The 17,710-nt window shown below is 47.4% G+C and overlaps 1 long non-coding RNA gene across 1 annotated transcript; it reads left to right on the plus strand.

Moving 5' to 3' along the window:
• Positions 1-11,869: 11,869 nt before the first annotated feature.
• LOC309889078 lies at positions 11,870-16,521 on the plus strand. The gene is made up of 2 exons (XR_014319182.1): positions 11,870-12,964; positions 13,619-16,521. It is a non-coding gene; the product is annotated as an uncharacterized lncRNA (long non-coding RNA).
• The last annotated feature ends 1,189 nt before the right edge of the window (positions 16,522-17,710 follow it).

The following is a 17,710-nucleotide window of genomic DNA, read 5'->3' on the forward strand; positions in this document are numbered from 1 at the left end:
TTGCTCCCCTGGCACAACCTCCCTGGGGGTGTCCGGGGGCTGGGCTGCCATGCTGGTCCTGACGCTGAGCAGGGTGCTCTTGCTGGCCCCCCCGCTCCCTAGCCCCAGCCCTGCTCCCCCTGATGGGAGCCCTCGCTCACCGTTCAACAGCAGCTCCATGACGTGCTCATGGTGTTCAGTGGGAGCTGTGTTCTCCTGACGAGCCTCGGGCTCCACCCAGGCCAGCATGGGGCTACTGGGTGGTCGTCTCTCCCCCATCCTGCGGGCTGAGGGTAGAGAAGAGGCAATCTCACAGAAATGGCTCGGCACTGAGTGAAGACGTGGGCTATGCTCGGGGACTGCTCTGCAGCCTCATGCTCCTGATTAAGGAGGTATTGGGGAGGTATTGGGGAGGCAAGAACAATCCCCAGACATGGACTGTATATCTCGAAACAAGACACTGGAACTCATGATAAGGAAGCGGCAGACGGACAGAGAAACGAATGTAAGGACTATAAATCTCGAAACTGGACATTGGAATTCATTATAAAGATACAACAAATGGGAGAATTAGCAACAACCAGCTCTTGCAATTAAGAAACATGCCAATTCAGCAGATTCCTGACCAAAGGTGAAAAGTACACTGTGAGGAAGACTCGGGGTCTTCCTCCCAAAGACCCCTGCCCACGTCCCAAAGACCCCTGCCCACAATTCTTGGAAGGCTCTGCGCAGGCGCAAGGTGCCAAAAGACTAATTAGCATGAGAAGCGAGGGAAGGCGGGGATAGGTAATGCATACGTATAGGTGCTTGTAGAATATTGATAGATTGATTGTATAAATTCAAGACTTCTTTCTGCTTTGAGTATGCACGATAGGTGGAGATATCCCCCGTGCATCCAGCACTGCAATAAAGAATATACCACTTAAAGGAATTTCGGCTTCGATCTTTGAATCAATCTGGCACCCCAGATGGGACAACCTCTCTGCCGGACCGCAGGACCCGCTGGGAACAGGACTCCCTAGGGCACCCCCGGGATTTCCCGGAGGGACTCCTCGACTCACCGGATCACTGCGGAGGCAGACAAGGACCCCATCATTGTAAGTGAGTATATTCTTTATTCTGGTTTGGTTTTCTGGTAGACCGGTCATCTGGAACTGTCTGTAAGTCAGAAGGTGATCTTCTGCGAGGCAGTGTTTGGTATATACTCTGTGGTTAGCACCATAAGTATATGTTTGGGGACCTTAAGGAAGGAGCTCGCTTTAAGGTCCATCTGGAATTGTGTTGTCTATTTTGGTTTTCTGACTCATGGAGTATGGTATTTAACTCTGGTTATTGTTACTGCGATTTTGGCTATTTTCCTGGTGGTAATAGTAGGTTCGTGGCATTGTTATAAGAAAGATATCGTTACGGTGTTACACAGTTCGGTTTTCTGACTTATCGCATGTGGAATTTGACTCTGACTATTGTTATTGTGATTTTGGCAATATTGCTGGTAATAGTAGTTTTGTGACATCGCTACTGAAAGATAATGCGTGCCCGTATTTTTGTGAGTGATACGTTTTGTGATACGCTTTTGCAAGTAACATGTGTATTCTGAAAGTGTAAACTGGAAAATGGGGGGGCAAACAAGCAGTGAAATTTTAAAGAAAAGTGTGTTAGGATGTGTTTTAAGTCACTGGAAGGATATTGGAGGATCTGCCGGTGGAAGTGTGAACAGGAAAACATTGATAAAATATCGTAATCAGTGGTGGCCGCTTTATAAGCTGGAATGTGGAGAAAAGTGGCCCCTAAATGGAACTTTAAACTATAATATTTTGCTACAGTTAATGTTGTTTTTTGAGAAGCAGAACAGGATGAAATGTTGTATACTGATGTTTCAGCATCTTGGTGGGAAAAGGTAGGGAATTAAGTTGGCCCCTGACTGAACCTTTGATGTTGGCATTAGAGAAGTACAGGCTGGAGAAAGATAAAGGAAGTGTTAAAAGGGTTGTTGAAAGTGTTAAAGGTGTTTGAAGTTGAATGAGCAGGGAAAGAGGATGTAGGAATGTTAATAGTTCTGCCTCTGCCCGAGGCAGAGATCTTAAAATCACGGGTGTTAGCCCTTTAGGGCAAAGGGACCATGATGGGTCCCAGAGAGTTGTCACAGAAACAGAAAAGCAGTTAACTCTTAAAACAACCTGAGTTCATGTGCGAGCTCAGATTGCCGATGGGACCGCTCAGGGAACTGTGGACAATTGCATTCCCCTGACCGACCCCCGCTAAGACCCAAATCATCCTGAAAATTATGAACGGTTAAGTAAATACTAAAACCTGGATGAATTGGGAATTGAGAATATGCTTCCAACAAGGTCTAAAAGAAACCCCTATAGAATTTTTAGACCAACTCTGAAATGTAATGAAAATAAATAAATAAATAAATAAAACAAAACGGTTTGGACCTGGCTTCGGAGGACAAATTGACTAGCCTTTTCCTAGGGTAATTGACCCCTGATTTCAACAGGAATAATGGGGACCTGGGGAATCTATCCTAGCGGATCCTCCACTGGTTATAATGAAGCTAGGGGAGGAATGGAAGTGAAATTTCTTATTGATATGGGGCAACGTATTCAGTTCTAAATCAAGCATTAATGCCTTCACAGAATTATTATGTTAGGGTAAAAGATGTGTCGTGGTTTAACCCGGCCGGCAGCTAAACACCACACAGCCGTTTGCTCACCCTCCCCCTCCCTCTCTGGGACGGGGGAGAGAAATGGAAAGTGAAGCCCGTGAGTTGAGATAAAGACAGTTTAATAAGACAGGAAAATAATAATAATAATAATAATAATAATAATAATAATAATAATAATAATAATAATAATAATAATACAATGATGATAATAGTACCACTACTAATAATGTGTACAAACACGTGATGCACAATGCAATTGCTCACCACCCGCTGACCGATGCCCAGCCTAACCCCGAGCAGTCCGGCCCCCTCCCCCCGGCTAGCCACCCCTATGTATTGTTTAGCCTGACGTCAGATGGTATGGAATACTCCTTTGGCTGGTTTGGGTCACCTGTCCTGGGTCTGTCCCCTCCCAGCTCTTACTGCACCCCCAGCCTGCCTGTTGGCAGGACAGGGCAAAAGGCTGAGATGTCCTTGGCTTGGTATAAGCACTGCTCTTTAACAATTAAAACATCGGGGTGTTATCAGCACTCTTCTCATCCTAAGCCAAAACATAGCATTCTACCAGCTACTAGGAAGAAAATTAACTCTGTTCTAACTGAAACCAGGACAAGGTGTAACCGAAAAGGCTTATTTTTGTGAACCTTTGAAGTACAAGTTAGGGAAACAATGGGGCATACACAGATTTTTAGATATGCCTAGCTCCTCATGGGCACTCTTAGGTAGAGATTTATTAGAGCAAGTAGGAGCAGAAATTGTCTTTGAAAAAGGGAAAATGGAATTAAGTATAGGAGAAGAACAACTAACAAATGTGTTAAGCTTGGCACTAATACAAACTGACCCTAAAAGTGAAATACCTTTAGAGATCACAGATCAAGTATGTCCAGGAGTTTGGGCTACTGAAACCCCTGAAAGAGCTAAAAATGTGACCTTAATAATTATTAAATTAAAGCCAGGAGAGAAACCCGTTAAGGATAAGTAATATCCTTTGAGGATAGAAGATAGGAAAGGAATTAAAGAGATAATTAATAAATTTTTACAGTATAGATTATTGATTGAATGCGAATCAGAATACAATGCACCCATATTGCCAATTAAAAAGGCAGATGAAAAAGCTATAGGCTAGTTCAGGATTTGAGGGCCATAAATAAAATCACTGAGGATATACATCCAGTAGTGGCAAACCCTTATACTTTGCTGACTAAATTAAAGAATAGTCAAGCCTGGTTTACCGTACTGGATTTAAAAGATGCCTTCTTCTGCCTAGGCTTAGCCACAGAAAGCCAAAACCTATTCGCCTTTGAATGGGAAAATCCCGATTCAGGCAGAAAGACGCAGCTTACGTGGACATTACTACCTCAAGGATTCAAGAATAGCCCCACTATTTTTGGAAACCAATTAGCAAGGGAACTCAAAACATGGATGCCTCCGGACACTGAAGGTGCTTTGTTACAATGTGTAGATGATCTCTTAATAGCTACCGAGACTAAAGGGAGTTGTATTCAATGGACTATAAGTCGTCTCAATTTTCTGGGTTTAAATGGATATCAAGTCTCTTGACAGAAAGTCCAGCTGGCTCAACAAAGTGTGACCTATCTGGGATTTGAAATTTCGGAAGGACAACGAGAACTAGGAACTGAACATAAGGAAGTCATTTGCCAGACTCCAGAACCTCAAATGGTAAAGGAGCTACAAACCTTTTTAGGAATGACAGGTTGGTGTCGCCTTTGGATTTATAATTATGGACTGTTGGTAAAGCCTCTATGTGAATTGATAAAGATTAACCAGTCAAAGTTAGTCTGGACTGGAGAAGCACAAAAAGTGTTTAAACAACTTAAACAAGAATTGATGATTTTGAAATATCAAGCAATATTGGTAGAACAGGACAACATGGAAATTGTGATAACTAATATTGTGAATCTAGCCTCTTTTCTTAGCGATGCTCCGGCACAACCTGTGATTCACGATTGTTTAGAAACTATAGAGACTGTGTATTCCAGCCGACCAGACCTTAAGGAGGAGCCCATGGAAGATGCAGAAGAAACTTGGTTCACGGATGGGAGCAGTTTTGTTATGCAAAGACAACGTAAAGCTGGATATGCTATAACAACTACTCAGCAGGTAATCGAGTCTAAGCCTTTACCCCCTGGAACATCAGCTCAAAAGGCGGAGATAGTTGCTCTCACGAGAGCATTGGAACTGGCAGCAGGAAAAAGGGTAAATATTTGGACAGATTCTAAATATACATTCGGCGTGGTACATGTTCATGGAGCAATTTGGAAAGAACATGGATTGCTGACCGCTCAGTGAAAACACAAAGTATGCTGAAGAAATTTTAAAATTGTTAGAGGCTGTAAAACAACCAGAAAAGGTAGCTATCATGCATTGTCAGGGACACCAAAAGGGGAACACCGATTTTGAAATTGGAAATCGATTGGCAGAGGCTAAGCAGGCAGCTGAAATAACTGAGGTGAAGGCATTGTCTTTGATACCAGACGGTAAAATCCAAACTATATCCAAATTATACAAAAGAAGACTTAAAATTAATTGAAGATTTGAAAGGTAAAATGAAACCAGATGGATGAGTATATTTAAAAGATAACCACATAGTAATACCCTCTAGTTTGACATGGCCCATAGTTCTTACAGAACACAATAAAACGCATTGGGGAGCTGGCACACTGCATAAGAGCCTGAGTCAGACATTAGTGGGACGATATGATAAAACAAGTAACTCAACAATGTAGCATTTGCTTACACAATAACCCCAATACCAAGAATAGAATAAAATTTGGAATAATCGGTAAAGGAAATTATTCGGGGCAACAGTGGCAAATTGATTTTTCAGAACTCCCTAGAAAAGGGGGGTATCATTATTACTGGTTCTGACTGACACGTTTTCAGGAAGGCCTGAAGCCTTTCCCTGTCGAACAAACAAAGCAAGAGAAGTGGTTAAAGTCTTGTTAAATGAAATAATACCATGCTTTGGGATTCTAGTAGCAATGTCTTCTGATAGAGTTTCACATTTTTGTGCACAAGTGGTAGAACAGATAAGTAAGATTCTAAAGATAGATTGGCAACTGCATACTCCTTATAGACCACAGGCAAGTGGACAGGTAGAAAAAATGAACCATTTAATTAAACAATAAATAGCTAAAATTGGATAAGAAGCTAATTTGTCATGGCCTCAATCCCTCCCTTTAGCATTACTTGGAATTAGAGTTAAAGCTAGAATAAAAGGGAATTTGAGTCCCTTCAAAATCTTATATGGAAGGCCATAGCAATTTCTATTTAGTGGAGAGGACCTAACGCAGTTAGGATCAGAATATTTATATGCTTATATAACTGAACTTCAGAAACAATTAAATAAAGTACATAAATTTGTTTTAGGGACCAGGGCTAGAGGGTTGGATCAACCAATCCACCCCTTTAAGCTCGGGAATTATATATATATAAAGACTTTTTCAGGACAACCCCTACAGGAAAAATGGAAGGAAAGTGGATGGGACCATACCAAGTATTACTGACAACACACACCGCCATTAAGATTAAGAAGCAAGCAGCTTGGATCCACAATTCAAGGGTGAAGAAGGTCCCGGCGAGGATATAGACCACCACTCCAATTGGACCAACAAAATTACGGTTTTCCAGATCCTAATGATTGCAGGGGTGCGGTTCTCGGATTCGGGGTGGGCAACTTGGGATGAGAACTTACACCTGACCTTAATACAAACAATTTCTCAAGTAACTAATAAGACAAACTGTTGGGTATGCACCCATCTGCCACAGCATGGGAATAAGGGTGTATCGTTAATCGGGATTCCCTTGCCTGCAAACTTATCTTGGACTAATTTGTGGGAAAACACATCTTGGGGTCGAAAATATTAAGCAGTTTTGGAACTAGAAGTGAGTAGCTTCATACCGTTAGAATCCTATTATGTATGTGTACAAAGGTGTAACCCGCCTAAGGGTATAGGAAAACAGCATTGTATAAATACGGATACTACTTATGTGGGAAATCAGACATCTTGTAATTGAACAATTGATATTAGTACGACTAGCGGCTGGGCAAATTCAACCAGCTGGACGGTTCCAGAAGGAAAAGGGTGGTATTGGCTATGCAATGATACAGCCTGTAAGGTCTTGCCTGAGAATTGGAAGGGAACTTGCACTCTTGGAGCGGTAGTCCCCAATATGACAGTACATGATGTAGTGCCTCGAGGTTACTTGAGAAATCATATCCGGAGAATCAGATGAAAAATTAACAATACATTGGTAGAGAGACACACCCCTTTTCATAGTTTTGTGTGATGGTTTATCACATGGTTAGGAGTGAGTGAATTGGAAAAGGCAATAGTTAATATTTCTGCAATTATAGAGAAGTTAGAAAACAAAATTCTGTATGTTATAAAGGCTCAACAAGAAGAGATATCTAGTTTATCACAGGTAGTATTACAAAATCGGATGACCCTAGACTTGTTACTGGCCACTCAAGGGGGAGTCTGTACAGTAATGTTGCGAGGACATTTGTTGTCGACGGAAAGAAGACACAGACGCTCAATATGAGTGATCAGTGAACTTCGATTTATTGGATAGCTCAGTCGTCTTTTATCTAATTCAATATAATTAGCTCATACATATTGCAAAAGTTAAGCTCATGATTGGTTAGTGCATTTCTCTATTTTATCAGCTAGTTTCTCACTCCCATCAACCGAAATAACACAGTTAGTACTTTCCCAAACCTCCAACGGATATCGTGTCCTTGTGCCTGATTAGCTCCCAGACGTTACGTACTTTCTCAGACTCATATGAGCTGCGTTCGATACTTTCTTAACTCACGACCTCCTAGCTGCTCAACATGCACATGACCTACTTCACTTAACCATTCCTCCACAATTCCCCCGTTTTTAATTTGGGCTACAAATGCCTTTTCAGTGAGTTGTTCAAGCTTCCTAGATAAGCAGTTAAAGACTACCCGTGCAGCAATTATAATCAACATAATTATAAGCAAAAGGCGAAGTCCCTCTTTGATTAAGTAAAAAACCCATCCCCCTGCATTTCCAAAGACAGATTTAAGCCAATCATCAAACCAATTATTCTGTATCGTAATTTTTTTGTGTATGATCCCTTAGCCATTTCAATTGATTGTGAATTGATTGACCATGACCAGAGAGATTAAAGCAACACATTCCTTCTACATCTTCACATCCATGTCCTTGCGCTAAAAGCAAAAATCAATTGCAGCCCTATTTTGTAACACAGCATGCCTAAGACTATCCATATCTTGTGCCATTTCGGTAATAATCTCAGTTGTTACATTTGATTGTTTAACAGCCCAACAAGCAAGCTTATTAATGCTAGTCAAAGCATGTGCAGTTCCTACAGTCAGAAAAAGATCCATTAAGCAGAGTAATACTGGCAGAATATGGTGCTAACATTTCACTCGGTTCCTTTGGATCCCCTATTGGGACCACAAACAAGCATGTTCTGAAAGGGTACATAACATAACACAACTATACAACTTAACCCTAATAACACTACAATTACTGTAAGCACTTAATGGTAACACAATTAATAGTAAGTAACACAACTTAATAGTAACACACTTAAACCTAATCACTCGATAGTGATCAAAGGCTGTTCTTGACAGTCCTTGAGGTGTCACAACCCACGTCATTGTCAGAATAATTATCAGGAACCTCTTCCTGGTCGTCTTCGGCGTGTGCAGATTCTAAAGCTGCTTCAGTCCACTTTGCAGTGATCCACTGGGTACCTGTTTCCGGCACCATTTCAAAATCTCTATAACATTTTATAGCATTTTTGCAAGTAACCCTTTAACCACATTTATCACAGTACTACATGCAATGATGATTGACACCACAGCGAACAGAATCTTTAATCCCCCTTTGACTAATCCCAGTAACCATCTATGCATTGTTTCAAACAAATCAGTGAACCATTGATTGAAAGGATTGATACCATATTGACTCTTTCTCATGTGCTCTTTCAAGAAAGTAATGGATTTGTGAATTGACTCATTATGATCAAAAAGTTTTAAACAGTACGTTCCCTTAAATTTCTCCAAGTGGCTACTTCACACAATGACTCCATACTTGTGAAACATGATTTTGCTCGACCAGTACTAATTTCCTATGATTTCAGCCTGTACTATGGCAATAAATGGGCTCTCACTAACACAGTACACAGCACACTTGCACACCCAGAGCACACTTGCACACCCAGAGCACAATTGTACACTCAGAGCACAATTGTACACTCAGAGGCCTCTGGCACATCTCACTCTCAATCATACCACAACCTCAATCATACCACAAGAATATAATTTAGAATGATAAGCAAACAATACGTGCGGCCAATATAATTTAGAATCATAACCAAACAAACAAGTATTGTCTCTCATTGTGTTCCTCCTGAAGTGACTTGCAACACTTTGTTTTAAAACTTTACCCTTACACAAATACTTTCAACACAAAATACCTGGACATTTAAGAATAACACATACAATTATTAACACTCCAGTTAGTATCTCTTTTGCATTGCAAGGTAAACCTCTTATAAAAAGAATGCCAGAGAGAAGCAGCACAGCTGCCGCTGCTTCCATCAGACAGGCTGCAGGGTCCTGATGTCCGTCCCTCTTCTCTGTGCCGACTCGCCTCACGGTGAGCTCCAAGCGCAGCGCTGCTCGTGGCGGTGACTGAGGGGGGGGAGGCTCCCATTGCCCCGTAGCCCCCTGAGGCAGCGTTATCATTCTCACTGAAGGCGGCAGTGGGCAATCCCCAGCTCCAGCACTTCCCGGCAATCCCAGTTGCTCTGTAACGGCAGCAGCGACTCTCTGCTCAGCCTGATGTATAACTAAGGCGTTAGTGACTGCTCTCCAAGGCTTCAATAACTTTTCAGCAGCCTTATTTTCATCAAACAATTTGTCCCCAAATTTACGCCACACTGTTTGTTCAAAAACTGTATCAGGATTGATAAAACAACCCTGCGCTACTCCATATGCTAATAATCCTGGTAAATCCTTTTTGCAGTCTATAAGCTGCGTGCTCCGCTTTTCTAAAAAGCATTTGAGCAAATCATACGCCGCTTGTCTCTCCATACCTTTATATACGTCGGTACCGTTGCAGCCTTTGCAAAGACCTCGGCGGCGCTTTCCGGCGGGACCCTCTATAGGCTCATCCCGGGTGCGAGGACTCCCTTTCCGAGCTGCGGGTGCGGGGATTCCAAGTTTTCATCCCTTTCACCTTTCAGACCTCGGGTGCGGGGATTCAGCAATTTTTCATCCTTTTCACCTCCTGAGCTGCGTTGCAGGACCAGTTCCCGTATTCCGTCCAACCGTGGCTCGCAGGTTCAACTCCAGCGGAGTCCCTGTTCCCGTTCAGATTGGTCCCTGTTCGGGCGCCATTTATTGCGAGGACATTTGTTGTCGACGGAAGGAAGACACAGACGCTCAATATGAGTGATCAGTGAACTTCGATTTATTGGATAGCTCAGTCGTCTTTTATCTAATTCAATATAATTAGCTCATACATATTGCAAAAGTTAAGCTCATGATTGGTTAGTGCATTTCTCTATTTTATCAGCTAGTTTCTCACTCCCATCAACCGAAATAACACAGTTAGTACTTTCCCAAACCTCCAACGGATATCGTGTCCTTGTGCCTGATTAGCTCCCAGACGTTACGTACTTTCTCAGACTCATATGAGCTGCGTTCGATACTTTCTTAACTCACGACCTCCTAGCTGCTCAACATGCACATGACCTACTTCACTTAACCATTCCTCCACACAGTAATAAACACAAGTTGTTGTATGTATGTAGAGCAGAGTGGAAGGATCTCTACCGACCTGGAAGAAATATGGAAGCAGACAAGGATCCTACATGAGATCAGTAAAGATGATCTTTCATGGAGTTTTAGTGAAATATGGAATAAGTTAACCTCCTGGTTGCCCAATTTCCAATGGTTGAAACAAGTATTCATTGCTCTAATCGTATTAGTAGTGTTAGGAATATTTGTGTGCATGTTGTTTAGATGCCTGCTTTGTTGTGTTACTGTAAATAATGAAAGTATCTGATGCAAAAGAATTTGCATGGGAAAATAAAAGGGGGGATTGATTAAGGAGGTATTGGGGAGGTATTGGGGAGGCAAGAACAATCCCCAGACATGGACTGTATATCTCGAAACAAGACACTGGAACTCATGATAAGGAAGCGGCAGGCGGACAGAGAAACGAATGTAAGGACTATAAATCTCGAAACTGGACATTGGAATTCATTATAAAGATACAACAAATGGGAGAATTAGCAACAACCAGCTCTTGCAATTAAGAAATATGCCAATTCAGCAGATTCCTGACCAAAGGTGAAAAGTACACTGTGAGGAAGACTCGGGGTCTTCCTCCCAAAGACCCCTGCCCACGTCCCAAAGACCCCTGCCCACAATTCTTGGAAGGCTCTGCGCAGGCGCAAGGTGCCAAAAGACTAATTAGCATGAGAAGCAAGGGAAGGCGGGGATAGGTAATGCATATGTATAGGTGCTTGTAGAATATTGATAGATTGATTGTATAAATTCAAGACTGCTTTCTGCTTTGAGTATGCACGATAGGTGGAGAGATCCCCCGTGCATCCAGCGCTGCAATAAAGAATATACCACTTAAAGGAATTTCGGCTTCGATCTTTGAATCACTCCTGCCCTGTCCCGTGCAAATTACCTAAAGCGAGAAGCCGTGGGCCCCTTCCCAAGGTCAGTCTCCCACGAAGACTGAGAGCCTGTCTTAAGAAACTGGCAGAAACTGGTCCTGCGTGTTATAAGTTGCCCCCTTAATTAATTTTCAGAGAGCATTGCATTAATAATAGAAAGGAATTTATTGAGTAAGCAACAGCAAGCAAAACAGCGCTGGGCGGCCGGGGAGTGTCGGCTCCACCAACAGCGCGCACCTCATCCCCCCCCACGGTCCCTTTTTATATCTTGGTGATTTCAGGATTACGCAGCACATCCTGGAGTATTCTGCGACTGCGCGCGCTGTTGCTAGGGGGTCGTCTCTGTCCCTCTGGTGGTCGTGAAGATGAAGGCCGTAGTCTTCCTCAGCGTTGTGGTTCAACTTCTTTCTTTATTTGGTCATGTTGGCCCAGCGTGAGACAGGAAGGCAAGATGTTGATACACTAGTTTAACAACTTATCAGGAGATGGTTACATGAACTTTGCAGCAGTGGTTTTTTAACAAAAGAGGCTACTGAGATGCAGAAGGAGAGAAGGGGAGGGGGTTCTCTATTTTGTTACATTAAGCAAAAGAATTTTCATAGTGTCTAGCAAAGCATTATACAGCTCCTTACTTCAGCAGGGAGTTTTCACAACTCCCGTTCCTCAAACAGAACTCCTTGTTTTTATAATACAAAAGACAATGAACAAACATTTATTGTGTATTACACTGCGGATGGACAAGAGCCAAGGAGCAACTGAGTCTGCGCAGAGACAAGAGGTCAAGGAGCAGTGACGAGGAAGAGTCACCAACCTTCATCCCCACGACCCCCGACGACCACCACCAAGACACACTGCGCAAGCGCAGATGGGAGGAGTTTCCAGCAATGACTGCTTGGGACTCATTTTAAGACGAAGCGGGGACAGGCTATGAATAGGTACGGGCGCGTTGTGAAACTTCAGGCCTACGTAACTCTTTGCTGCAGATAAGCAAGGCAAGTTGCCACGTCGGGTGCGCACGTCTTTGGTGGGACTATCCCCCGCTCTGCCCTGCGCTGAATAAACATTCGTACTTTACAATCCTACTGACTGGGGAGTCAATGGGGACGCCTTGGGGGGTCTCATTTGGGGCCGGGGTCACTGGTAAAGGTCAAGAAGAGGTCAGGGGCCGGGGGTCAGGCTCGCAGAGCGGGACCAGGCCCCGTCTCCATGGCGACCGCTCTGCTCCGGCCCCCACAATGCGCCCCGCGCCGCTGCCCACTCAGAATCGGGTCCGGCTGTGATTGACAGCGGAGAGGCGTGACCACAGAAGGGCCGAAGGGGCGGGACCGCAGGAGGCTCCTCCACGAATCGGATCGCGGGGGCCCCGGCGAGGGGCGGGCCGCGCGGTCCAATGGGATCGGCGTCCGGGCCGCGCCTCGGGGCGAGCTCAGCCAATAGCGGCCGACGCGGATGGCGGCCAATAGCAGCGCTTCGTGGGCGGGCCGAAGGGGCCGGCGGGGCCCAATGGGCGGCGGGCGCCGCGCGGCTGCGCACTGAGCGCCCGGGCGGCGGAGCGGTGCCGCGGGCGGAGGGCGGCCGCCATGGAGCAGGGCTACGGCGGTAAGTGCGGGGCCGGCCCCGGCCCGCGGCGCCTCCCTGGCCGTCCCGCCGCCTCCCCGGCCGGGCTCGGGCGTTTGGCGGCGGCTTCAGCGGCCGCTTCGGGGCAGGGAGATGTTGGGCCCGCCTCCCGTGAGGGGGCGCCGCAGCCTATTGGCCGAGCGGCGCGTCGTTCAGCGGAGGGAGCCCGCCGATTGGCGGGCGCAGCTGTGAGGCGCCGGGAGGTGGGGGCGGCCGAGGGGGGAGGGAGAGGCCTGGGGGGGGTGGGGAGGGGGAGGGACATGACGGCGGGGGGGGGGTGTCTGGTGCTACCCCTCATCCTCTCCTTTTCCCGGTCGACCCCCCGGTTCCTGTCCGGTTGGCGGAAATGGAGCCGGGCCATTTCTGAAGACGCCACAAAATGGCGGCCGCGCGGCCCCGCCCCCTGCCCCTGGCGCCCGGTATCCCCTTCCCCCCCCCTTAAACCAGCCCCCTCTTGCCCCTCTCCCCCTCTTGCCCTCCCCCTTTTTGCCCCCATCCGTCTGCCCTTCCCCTCATACCCCCTCTTTTTACCCTACCACTTGTACCCTATTTCCTCCTTTCCTCCTCCCCCCCTTTTTACCCTTTCCTTTTACCCCCCACCCCACCAGGGGTATCCAGCCAGTCCCGTTTTTTTAGGGGGGAGCCTCTCGGCTGGAGGGGAGGGCAGCCCAACACAGCTTCTCTTACTGTTTTTCTGGATGAATCGGAAGAGGTAATGAAGAGCATCCAAAGCCTCCCATCGTAGCTGCCTATTCTCGCAAGTGTGGCAAAGGAGGAGCCATCCCACCAACTGCCCCAGGAGTGTGAGAGGGGAGACCCATGGCCAGCAGCAGGACCAAAGCCTCGAGGGGCTCAGGGCTGTGCGGGGCTCAGGGAGGAGGATGCAGCACTGCGGGGCCTCGGTCCCTGCCATGGGGACTGCCTTCCACCTTCCAGAAGCCCCGAGGCTTGGCGAGCAGTGGCCCCGTGGGATACGGGGCTGCCAGAAGACCTGAGTGGGCAGCCCCCGGTTCCCCCAAGGGAGGCGGGCACCCTTCCTGCCCTGTGCTGCCTGTGCGTGGCACTGAAGTAGGGCCTGTCCGTTCCGGAGTGGATGCTGAATTCCCTCCGGGTGAGGAAGCGCCCCTGGGAACACTGCTCTTGGCAAGTGGCAGACCTGCAAGATGTCCTGCAGCTCACTGAAGCCGGAGACGGGAGAATTTCTGATGAAGAGCTTCAGCATGCGGTCCATGGCGTCCAGGGTCTGCAAGGACAACAAAGGGGTGGCAGTGGATCTCCAGTCCCTCTCCCTCTGCCAGGATCTGCACAGATCTCAGCACAGAGCAGCCAGGGACCAACCCAGAGGGATGGGTGTTCCAAGAGCTCTCCCAGAGCATACCTCCAAGTAGCTGACACGGCTCGGGCCCTCCAAATGCTCGTGTGAAGGAAGCAAGAAGATGCTATTGAAGCACACGAGCAGGATGCTCTTCTTGCCCTCCAGCACTGACTTGACATAGCTGCAAAGAAAGCAAGGGGCCTTGTTGTCACGGTGCTGGGAGCAGGGCCTCAGGGCCTCAGGGAGGAGGACGCAGCACTGCGGGGCCTCGGTCCCTGCCATGGGGGCTGCCTTCCACCTTCCAGAAGCCCCGAGGCTTGGCGAGCAGCGGCCCCGCGGCCGGCACTGCCAGGCTGCTGCCTAGACAGGGGAAGCCTGGAAGCCGGGCCCAGGGCCAGAGCAGGGGCTGGGCACGTACCTCAAGTGGCCAAGTGCAAGCATGGCTTGCTGCTGCACCGCTGTGTGCAGAACGTCCAAGGGCTCGTCTTCCAGCAGCACCTGCACAGCACAACCGGGATGGCACCGGGCATCGGGCGGCACAGCTCGGCAGCGCCAGCAGAGCTGGTCCAGGTCAGAAGGGCCGGTGGAGCCCCAGTGCCCCCAGCCAGCTGTGGCACCCAGAGGGCCGCCCTGCCACCTTCCTGCTGCTGAGCTCTCCGCTGGCGGGGCTTCTCAATGGCCCCAAGGCCGTCGGGGGCAGCTGAGTGTCCACGCAGCGCTTGCCCCCGCCAAAGCCCTCGAGAGTCCCGTCCCCACAGCCTGCCCTTGCACCCCTCCCAGAGCCACCAGGGGGTGTCCCCTCACCTTAATATGCTCTGCCAGCTGGTATTTGCTGCAGAAGGCATCGAGGCCGCTCCACAGGCCGCAGTTTCTGGCGGTTCTGCAGATGCTGATGACGCTCCTTAGGAACTTCATCTTCTGGCTTTTATCCTGGCAGCCGGGTGTCAGAGAGACCAACGGGGAGTGTGAGAGGGGAGACCCATGGCCGGCAGCAGGACCAAAGTCTCGAGGGGCTCAGGGCTGTGCGGGGCTCCTGGAGGGCGGCAGCTCTGCCTCGCCAGCAGCCCGCCAGCATCCTGGCAGCAGAGCTGCGCGACCCTCAGGAGACACAGGCACAGCCACCATGGCAAGGCCACACCTACCTGTTGCGTGCTGCTGACGAAGGACAGAATGCTGTGCAAGCTCTCCGCTTCTTTCTTGTAGACAGCTAACTTGTCAGCTTCTAAGAAGGCAGGAGAAGAAGGAGGGTTGTAGAAGTTGCCCCCTTAATTAATTTTCAGAGAGCATTGCATTAATAATAGAAAGGAATTTATTGAGTAAGCAACAGCAAGGAAAACAGCGCTGGGCGGCCGGGGAGTCTCGGCTCCGCCAACGGCGCGCACCTCACCCCCGCCAGGGTCCCTTTTTATATTTTGGTAATTCCGGGATTACGCAGCACATCTGGTATATTCTGCGACTGCGCGCACTGTTGCTAGGGGGTCGTCTCTGTCCCTCTGGTGGTCGTGAAGATGAAGGCCATAGTCTTCCTCGGCGTTGTGGTTCACCTTGTTTTTTGTTTTTTTTGGTCATGTTGGGCCAGCGTGAGACAGGAAGGCAGGATGTTGATACACTAGTTTAACAACTTATCAGGAGATGGTTACATGAGCTTTGCAGCAGTGGTTTTTTAACAAAAGAGGCTACTGAGATGCAGAAGGAGAGAAGGGGAGGGGGTTCTCTATTTTGTTACATTAAGCAAAAGAATTTTCATAGTGTCTAGCAAAGCATTATACAGCTCCTTACTTCAGCAGGGAGTTTTCACAACTCCCGTTCCTCAAACAGAACTCCTTGTTTTTATAATACAAAAGACAATGAACAAACATTTATTGTGTATTACACTGCGGATGGACAAGAGCCAAGGAGCAACTGAGTCTGCGCAGAGACAAGAGGTCAAGGAGCAGTGACGAGGAAGAGTCACCAGCCTTCATCCCCACGACCCCCGACGACCACCACCAAGACACACTGCGCAAGCGCAGATGGGAGGAGTTTCCAGCAATGACTGCTTGGGACTCATTTTAAGACGAAGCGGGGACAGGCTATGAATAGGTACGGGCGCGTTGTGAAACTTCAGGCCTACGTAACTCTTTGCTGCAGATAAGCAAGGCAAGTTGCCACGTCGGGTGCGCACGTCTTTGGTGGGACTATCCCCCGCTCTGCCCTGCGCTGAATAAACATTCGTACTTTACAATCCTACTGACTGGGGAGTCAATGGGGACGCCTTGGGGGGTCTCATTTGGGGCCGGGGTCACTGGTAAAGGTCAAGAAGAGGTCAGGGGCCGGGGGTCAGGCTCGCAGAGCGGGACCAGGCCCCGTCTCCATGGCGACCGCTCTGCTCCGGCCCCCACAATGCGCCCCGCGCCGCTGCCCACTCAGAATCGGGTCCGGCTGTGATTGACAGCGGAGAGGCGTGACCACAGAAGGGCCGAAGGGGCGGGACCGCAGGAGGCTCCTCCACGAATCGGATCGCGGGGGCCCCGGCGAGGGGCGGGCCGCGCGGTCCAATGGGACCCCCCCCCGCTCGGGGGCAGGAGGTGGAAGAGGGTGGATGGGGGGGGAAGGTGCTTTTGGTTTCTTTCCTTTGTTTCTCACTTCTCTATTATCCTATATATATATAGGATAATAAATAGAGAGCTACATATATAGAACAAAAATATCAAATAAAAGTACTTAAATATATTTAAGAAAGGTCAAATAAACGAATTTATTTAAAATATCTTAAAATACGTATATATGAAATTTTATATACCTATATGAGATACTATTTACTAAATTGCTTACAAATAACAGAACAGTGTGCAACAAAAGCCTCTGGAGAGTAAAAAGTATGTTGAAGACTACGTGTCGGACCAGAAGGCTGAGATTTCTTTCTTAATTTCCTAGTAAGAAAAAAAAAGACAAAATTATGACTCAAACTACTATCACTGATCCGGGGCACAATCAAATGCAAACACGTCCCCTATTCATTCATAAGTGAAGGATTGAGACCAAAAACACAACTTCATGATGAAAGCGCCCAAGTGGACTAAATAATTAAGTAAACAGGTACAACTTTGGAAATGAAAGGTTTGGTTATAGAACTAACTACTTGGTGGTATCATTCTGACCATATATATCCAGTACCAGATTTGCCCTCCATGGAACAAGGCAGTGTCTCCACATATCACTCTTTTGTTCAAGTTGTCATTTTTTTTTTCCCTATAAAGTTGGACTTTGCCATGGTAGCACTAATGTTGAATTTAAGTTCTCACCTCTGTATTTAGCAATTTGAAGAGGAACTCTCTGTCAAAGCGTCCTGGTCTTCGTAAAGCAGGATCTATAGAATCCAGTCTGTTGGTAGCTCCGATTACCACAATCTCCCCTCTGTTATCTATGCTGTC

Source organism: Aythya marila, assembly GCF_965140915.1.
Source record: "Aythya marila genome assembly, chromosome: 32".
NCBI lineage: Eukaryota > Metazoa > Chordata > Aves > Anseriformes > Anatidae > Aythya > Aythya marila.